This window comes from Haliotis cracherodii, unplaced genomic scaffold, assembly GCF_022045235.1.
Source record: "Haliotis cracherodii isolate W230 unplaced genomic scaffold, xgHalCrac1.p SCAF_14, whole genome shotgun sequence".
NCBI lineage: Eukaryota > Metazoa > Mollusca > Gastropoda > Lepetellida > Haliotidae > Haliotis > Haliotis cracherodii.
In genome coordinates this window covers 32,602,527-32,612,246 of record NW_027266269.1, presented here as the reverse complement: position 1 = coordinate 32,612,246, position 9,720 = coordinate 32,602,527, and the positions used below count along the sequence as shown (strand labels likewise).

General features: G+C 38.8%; 1 pseudogene; it reads right to left on the bottom strand.

The window, feature by feature from the left end:
• Positions 1-743: 743 nt before the first annotated feature.
• LOC139460739 (uncharacterized) lies at positions 744-2,024 on the bottom strand (annotated as a pseudogene).
• Between the last annotated feature and the right edge of the window lie 7,696 nt (positions 2,025-9,720).

Below are 9,720 nucleotides of genomic sequence, written 5' to 3'. Positions count from 1 at the left end.
CTTTATTTATGAGGTTATGGTATAACATGTTATAACTCTCTGATCAACAAGGACAGACTAACACGGCATCATCAGGTACACAGCAGCTTTATTTATGAGGCAATGGTATAACATGCTATAACTCCCTGATCAACAGGGACAGACTAACACGGCATCATCAGGTACACAGCAGCTTTATTTATGAGGCAATGGTATAACATGCTATAAGTCCCTGATCAACAGGGACAGACTAACTCGTCATCATCTGGTACACAGCAGCTTTATTTATGAGGTTATGGTATAACATGCTATAACTCTCTGATCAACAGGGACAGACTAACTCGTCATCATCTGATAAACATCAGCTTTATTTATGAGGTTATGGTATAACATGCTATAACTCTCTGATCAACAGGGACAGACTAACACGGCATCATCAGGTACACAGCAGCTTTATTTATGAGGCAATGGTATAACATGCTATAACTCCCTGATCAACAGGGACAAACTCACTCGTCATCATCTGGTACACAGCAGCTTTATTTATGAGGCAATGGTATAACATGCTATAACTCCCTGATCAACAGGGACAGACTAACACGGCATCATCAGATACACAGCAGCTTTATTTATGAGGCTATGGTATAACATGCTACGTGTGTTTATTCATGTATGGGAGGCCATAGGCCCATGTACATTTCAGTTATATATAGTAATATACAATTGAGACAATTTACATTGCAAACAATCTTAAGGGTAGAATATTACGACTTGGTACGTAATAATAGGGCTTCCTTCACATACTTAGCTACATTTCTGAGTATACAGTCATTTTTGCTATTTAAGAGATTACTAAAAGTCTTAATACATGAATTGTTATAGAATCTTACAGGAATATACTTTTGTCTTAATGTTGCGTAAAACGGGCAGACAAACACAAAATGGACTTCGTCCTCAATACAACCATTGTTACATAGCCGACAAAAGCGTTGTGAAGAATCAATATCCTCTCTTCTGCCCAGATTACTCCGTATAGGCAATTCACTTAATCGCAACAGGCACATCATACGTCTATGGTCTCTATTTCTGAAAGCTGTAACATAATATTCCATATCCAATAATATCTTGACGTAAAAAATACTTTAATTTACGAGACTCATAAATTTTCATCTGTATACTCTGTTTGTTGCAATCCAACAAACGTTGTCTAAACAGCTGCAAGAAACACTTAACATCACCAATATTCTGTTCGTACCACATTTTACCAAATCCATATATGTCGAGTAAATATGTAACATGAGTTGCCCAAGTAATTCTACCACATTCATCCAGCTTCTTCATTAACAAATAACACTGTCGGAGATATCTTTCATCATTCATTCTAATCAGTTTACACCAGTATTTAACACACTTCATATGATAATCCACATGCAAACCATTTCTTCCACATTCAGCTAATATTGCCGTACTTGATACATATTTACCAACTCCTAAAACAAATTTACAAAACTTAGTATGACAAGTTTCGACAATTTGACTACCTTTGCAGCCCCAGATCTCAGCACCATAAAGAAGAATGGGCTTTATCTTAATATCAAACAAAATTTAAATAAAATATTAACTGGCATATTTACAAAGTGAAATAGCAATTGTTTAATGGCAAACAAAGCCTTATTGGCTTTTATCTTGAGAGTATCAATGCATTTAGTCCAAGACAATCTATCTGAAAACAGAACACCCAGTTAACTATAGTAAGTACTAACATTTATACGTTTATCATTCAAAAACCATCGTTCATCATACCTTAAAGTACCACCTCTTCTGAAAACCAAAATTTCGGTTTTAGACATGTTAATTTCAAGTCCCCACTTTTTACAAAAATTGGATAAAATATCAATTTTTCTTTGCAGACCTATTAATGTGTCATCAAAAATACACAAATCATCTGCATATAGTAAAAGTAATATGTCCATAAACTCCTCTCCAATAAAAAACCCTCGGATATCACTAACTTCTATCATTGACTGTAATTCATGGATAAACATCGTCAACAGAAAAGGACTCAACACGCAGCCCTGTCTTACACCACTCAGTGATTCGAAATAATCTAAAAGAGAGTTATTTGATGTCCTGACAGCACACTGAATCTTAGAGTATAGATCCTTCAAAACCACCAATAAACGACCATGTATTCCATTTTTCATTAATGAATACCACAAGAGATTTCGGTTAATCGAATCGAATGCTTTACGGAAATCAACAAACAAACAATAAAATCTACCACGACGTTTAGAGAGATATTTTTGTGCTAAACATTGTAATGTAAATATATTATCAATTGTACTGTATCCGCTTCGGAATGTTGCCTGAGATTCAGGGAGTGTATCATAAACGTCGGCAAAGGTCTTGAGTCTATTATTTATTACTGTTGTCATCAACTTTCCAAATACATCCATCAGCGTTATTCCTCTATAATTATTGACATTTTTTATATTATCTTTCTTATGCAGGGGAACTACTATACCCTTTGCCCACTCGTAAGGGAATACACCACTTTGCATAATCCTATTAAAAGCTATAGTTAAGTATGATATGATTGAAGTACTACAACATTTCACCATTCCGGTAGAATTCCATCCGGGCCAGCCGATTTACCCAGTTTCAAGTTATGTATAGCTGATGATACTTCTTCTTCAGTTATATCAGCATTAAGGAGATTATTCATAACATCATCATTACAGTAATTGCACTCATTAGCATCATGATTGTTCATAAAAGTTTCTGCCTCATCTAGATTGTCCTCATCCACAAGTATATCAGTTAAATGAAACACATGCTGGAAATATTCGGTCCACTGTATATTGGTAATACCTGGGTTCCCTGTCACAGAAGGTGAAGAAATAATATTGTTGATGCGTCTCCACTTTTACTATTATTGACCAGATCATTTATACAATGTTCATCATGCTTCAATCTCTTCTGTCTACACATTTCTCTACATTTATTCTTAATTACAACATATTCCTTCAAAAGTTCCTTACTTCCTGAGATTCTGAATAGATCAAGTTTATTAAACTTTTGTCTTTTTAATTTCATACACTCATCATAGTACCAATTCTTACTATCCTTAGTCCGGCAAACAGTACTATACTTCTCTTTTAAAAGACCACAAGACTCAGCACAAATATGAAATACATCAACCAAAGTTTCTACCGCAGACTCGATATTAAGTGGAACCTGGTCTCTGTCACTCTCTAATACATAAGGTGATAACATATCGGCGACAGACAGCCGAAAAGTTTCAATAACAGTGTCCTTCCAAACATATCTTAGTATATCTGACGATATATTATTTTCCTCGTTTTCTGCCCTTACTCCGTTGTACTGTCAGTATGTACTTGCAATGACATAACGATTGGAAAATGATCAGACTCACACCGTGTACATACAGTAAAGTCAATATCTCTGGTAAATAAGTCACTTGAACATAAACAGTAATCAACCAAGCTTGCTCCGTCTCCTTTAAAACAAGTAAAGCTAACCTCTGTGTCACCCGCACATCTCCCATTCAACATGTGAATATTATGAGTTGAACATAAATCTAGGAGTTCCTTTCCATATTCATTGCATACATCATCACGGCTTCGTCTTGGCATGTCAAAAGAATCAGACACATAGTCCATGTCCTCAAAGCTCGGTATGTACAGATTCCCATCATGCACAACAAAATCGGACTGATTTCCACACCTGGCGTTAAGTTCCCCAAATACTATAAACTTACCATTTGGAAAATGATTAGTGATAAATAAAAAGCTTTATTTGCTCGAGATACTCTATACCTTGCAGTGGTCTAACATCTGTTACCACAGAGGAACCAGTAGGGTGTATATATGTAAATACAAAGATGTAATCATACAATGAACTGAACAAACTTTTCTCAAAGACTACCAATATAATATCGGTGAAATCTAGACACACATACTTGATATAGCGCTCAAGTTCAGACCGAACACATACAACCACTCCGCCTCGCGGATTGTAATCTCTGTAATTTACATAAACACAATAACCGGGGAACACTGTTGCAATCATGTCTCTCTCACAGTTTCTCCAAACTTCAGGAAGACAAAAAAATGTTGAACTGTGAACAAAAATCAATTAGTTCAGTATTATCCAACTTACTCTTTAAACCATCAGCTTTATTTATGACGTTATGGTATAACATGCTTTAAGTCCCTGATCAACAGGGACAGACTAACTCGGCATCATCAGGTACACAGCAGCTTTATTTATGAGGCTATGGTATAATATGCTATAACTCCCTGATCAACAGGGACAGACTAACACGGTATCATCAGGTACACAGCAGCTTTATTTATGAGGCTATGGTATAATATGCTATAACTCCCTGATCAACAGGGACAGACTAACTCGGCATCATCTGGTACACATCAGCTTTATTTATGAGGCTATGGTATAATATGCTATAACTCCCTGATCAACAGGGACAGACTAACACGGCATCATCTGGTACACATCAGCTTTATTTATGAGGCTATGGTAGTGTATGCACAGAACAGGACACGGACATTCCAGAACATTTCATGACGGTGCTTTCACTCCGACATTTGAAAGATATTTACATTGAAAGCTGGCATCGATCTCTTTCATTATCCAATAAACTATCAAGTTATTCCCTCTTCAAAAACAGTTTCTGTAGAACGCAATTACGAGATTCAGATGTAGCTGATGCGAACTCTTTATCGAGATGGGAAGATGGGGATATTTAAGAGAACACAGAATTTGTCCGTTTCGTGATTTAAACATTGTAGAAAATGAATACCTTTGGCCATTGGGCATGCTCACAAGCCTTCGTGAGATCCTGTCTGCATGGCCACACCAAGTGATTGTTAAGATCACACATCCCATATACAGTCTATTCATTTCTAATATCCCCTTAGCTGTAAATGTCAGAAGAAAACTTTGTTTCTGAAAAGAGTCAACCGCCACACTTCCAATTACGACGTACTACCTCTTACAAAAGTAAGGTGTGGGGAAATGTCCCATTTTGAGTGGGAAAATGGTTGGACCCAATATATACTACTCAAAAGAAGTTAAGGATCACCTGATTCTTCCATCTTACAATAGTTAATCTCTCATGCCATGACAGATTAACATTACCAATATGAAAGAATCGGGTGATCCTTAACTTCTTTTGAGTAGTATTTATACTCGCATATAACTTTTGAAAATCACATTCGTGAAACCTGTTGAGTAAATTATACAACTCATCTTTGGACTTTTCTAACGTAAAACTATTCGTGTTTTCGGTTTGTAAGGAGTGGACAAATAGATAAGCAGTGATACGGATCCTCAAATTCCTGACCACATGAAGTCTTTGATAGGCATTTAGAAATTGGAAGAACATGAATACATGACACTTTAATGGATAACAACTTATTTTATTCTTTGTCACGACGGTTTGAGAGCTACTTCTTGCTCCTTCATCAGGTGAATGATGAGATGTTCAGCCTTCATTCATCATTCACCTGATTAACGCTTTACGTACACATATGGGCATTCCTTGAAGTAATCGAATGATGACTGAATCATGTTAAGAACATGATACATTTTCATTGTGCAAAAACTGCAAAGTAGAAGTTTTCTGATTTCTGACTTCCTGTTCCAACTGTATTTTTTGCGCAGGGGAATTTAATCATTTTTTTACATTCTGCTTGTTGGTTCGACGCCGTCCTGTTCCACTCTCATGCATATAAAAATGTGGTATCTCCCGAGGCACGAACTTACACTTTTTATATTAATTCCCTTATGGGTCTTATTTCACAATCTTCTTCGTCTGTGGCGAAATTTTGAAAAAGAAACATAAATATTTTTTAAACCGATTCCTTAGAAAATAACGGGATGCCTCACAATGCAGTTGGTGACATCTTAATTCTGGCTTCAATTTGTCCATTGCTAGTCACCTATCAGCGCCAATTAACTTTTGGCTTAAGCTTAACCGATGTTATGCTATTACAGTTGTTCTTACAGGTACATATATATGATCTTTGCTTCATAGCATTTATTCACCTGTTGAAGGAGTAAGCTCCCAAAGGTTGTGTAATCATAACGACGAAGTTGACATCCAGAGTGAGTGAGTGAGTGAGTGAGTATGGCTTTACGCCGCTTTTAGCAATATTCCAGCAATATCACGGCGGTGGACACCAGAAATGGGCTTCACACATTGTACCCATGTCTGGAATCGAACCCGGGTCTTCGGCGTGACGAGCGAACGCTTTTACCACTAGGCTACCCGACCGCCCCTGACATCCAGAAATTCTCTTTGAAATGTGTATCACTTCTGAATGCCATTCAAAGATTTGCGGTGACATCTTTGTTCTGTTTGTTCACAGCAAGTTGTCGAAGAAAGAAAAATAAAGTTATTTAGGAAGACATATCCGTTAAAAAGTAACATCGGTCATTATTTGAAAATTGGATATTTTTTTACATTTAAAATCAAATATTTATTTTTGTAATTTCAGTTAAGGGAAACGTTAACCAATGTGCGTGCGTGCGTGCGTGCGTGGCGTTCGTGTCTGATTGTACCATTTCGATACCAGTTTTATATCGGTAGCCTATTGAGATACCATGTCGCAGTTTAATATGGATACCATACTCAGTCACAGTAAACAGACACCGAGTTGACCGGCCTATTAATGCCGAGCGCCGGGCAGGTTAATAACAAGTACCATTTTTAAACGTCTTTTGGTATGACGCGGCCAGGGATTGAACTGCCGATCTTACGCTCTTCGGGGAGACGCTTTATCAAGAACACAAAGTCGGAGGATAAATGTTTACCCATTACTGATACCCTGCAGGAGAAGATGGTAATCAGCTCTTGTACTGATGTTATGCTTGCCGTAAAAGGCGACCATGCTTGTCGCAGGAGACGACTAACGGGATCGGGTGGTCAGGCTCGCTGACTTGGTTGATGCATGTCATCGTATCCCAATTGCGTGGATCGATGCTCATGATGTCAATCACTGGATTGTCTGGTCCAGACTCGATTATTTAAAGACCGCCGTCATTATGCTGAAATATTGCTGAGTGCGGCGTTAAACAACAACAAAAAACAAATGTTCTCAAGTACAGATGTACTTATCAACTCTTGTATTGACTTTCTGTTTTATTGATGTTCTGTTATACATAAGTCGTGGCGATTTTCTAATGTAGAAATATCTACTGGTGTATTGCGACACTGCCGTACCGTCAAATCCCCGACCATCCTGGATGAGCCTCTCACTCACTTGTCCAATACGACCGCCTCCGTGGTCTAATGGTAGAGCGTCCGCCCGGAGAGCGGAAGGTCCGGGTTCGATCCCCGACCGCGTCATACCAAAAGACGTTAAAAGATGGTACTTGTTGTTACCCTGTCTGGCGCTCGGCACTAAGGGGCTAAAACAAGGACTGGTCGGCTCGGAGTCAGTATACTGTGTCTGAGTGTTAATTAAACTGCGGCATGGTATCTCAGTGGGCTAGCACTATAAATCGGCATCAGTCCGGACTAGTACAAGCAGTCACATACACACACACACATATATAGTGCAATAATCTTGGACACGACTTTAAACCCTATTTCACCACACCTCACTTGCCCAATACACTGATAACGTTCGTCGTAATTTGACAGAAGCTGGCAGTTTGGGGAGAGATCACGTGACAACATCTGTCCGCGTTGCCTGGACCTTGAAGTGGTTGTAATAGTGGATGTCTTGACATGAGCAACGAGTATTTACTTTGGGTCTTATTACACGCGTCGTGGCGCAGTGTTTGAATGTGGTGTTTGATAGCGCAGTGAAAAGGTGAGTGACATCAGTAATGGACAGGTGCAAATCAAGGTAATCGATTGACTAAACTAATCATTCCTTTGTGTAGGCTAACGATATTCTATTTCTGCTTTTATATATGGGCAGAGACACTTCAGCCGTTTACACGATAGTGGCAATCAATTATGTCTTTCTCTCAAATATATTTACAATCAGCTGGCATTTTGCTGTTGACTGCCGATACTATTAAAAAGGTATTCCTATTAAATCCAAATATGTTATAGTTCTATGTGGTACTGGTATTAGATTTCGAGGTAACCTCCATAGATATACCCCAATATTTGTTAGTAGCAACCGTTATTAGGTTTGCTTTGGGGTCATTTATTTGCATCAATTAGATGCCTGTACTGCGTGTCAGATTCGTGAAATGATAACCTAGTTATAAGCGTCATGGTCACGTGATTTACACTGGACACTGTGTACCTTTGGCAACGGAACCGAAACACACAAGCGGTTTATAGCGAGTACCGGTATATAGAGAGTATCAGTTTAAAGAGAATATCGGTTTAGAGAAAATATAGGTTTACAGAGAGGTCAGGTTTTTAAAGAGTATTGCTTTTATAGAGAATATCGGTTTAATCGGAGTACGGTTCATAAAGATTATCGGCTATAGAGAGTATTGGTCTAGAGAGAATATTGGTTCAAAAAGAGTATCAGTTCAGGAAGGTTATCGGTTTAGAAAGAGAATCGGTTTAGAGAGAATGCCGATTTAGAAGAGTATCGGTTTGGAGAGAGTATCAGTTTAGATAAACTATCACTTTAGATCTATTACCGATTTAGAGAGAGTATCGGTTAAGAAAGATTACCAATTTAGAGAAAGTATCGGTTTGGGGAGATAACCGGTTAAGAGAAAATTCCTGTTTAGAAAGATTGCCGATTTTGAGAGAGTATCGGGCTATCGGGATTGCTGATGTTAATGATAGAAACTATCGTTTAGAGAGATTACCGGTTTAGAGAAATTACCGATTTACAGAGTATTGGTTTAGACATAGCATCGGTTTTGAGGGTATCGGTTCAAAAAGATTACCGACATAGAAAGGGTATCGATTCAGGTAAGATTACTTGTATAGAGAGAGCATCGGTTTTGAGAGAATATCGGCTCAGATTCAGGTCCTGTAGCAATCGGTATGCCCACTACAACCTTCAGTTGATTTCGATTCAGATGCCATAGGTCTGTAATGCAACTTAGTCGTACAACCAAATAGTCCTCCAGGACTATATATGTGCACGCAAAGCATAGAGTACATTATTTGTGATGAACAGACACGAATATGTATTCGAGCAGAACAGTGTGATGGTGATGAGTGAGTGTTTGTTTGTTTGTTGTTTAATGCCACACTCAGCAATATTGCAGCTCTTTGACGGCGGTCTGTAAATAATCTGAACCGGACAATCCAGTGACTGATATCATGTGCACCGATCCATGCATTGGGATCGATGACATGCATCAACCAAGTCAGCGAGCCTGATCACCCAATCCCGTTAGTCGCCTCTTACGGTGAGGTGAGGTGAAATGGGGTTTAACGTCGCGTCCAAGAGTATTGCACTTATATAGCGACGAGCATGCACGTGTGTGAGTGTGTGTGGCTGCTTGTTCTAGCCCGGACTGATGCCGATTTACAGTGCTAGCTCACTGAGATACCATGCCGCACTTTAACATGAATACCCCACTCAGACACAGTATACTGACTTCGAGCCGACCAGTCCTTGTTTTAGCCCCTTAATGCCGAGCGCCAGACAGGGTAACAACAAGTACCATCTTTTAACGTCTTTTGGTATGCCAAGGCCGGGGATCGAACCCCGAACCTTCCGCTCTCCGGGCGGACGCTCTACCACTAGACCACGGAGGCGGTCT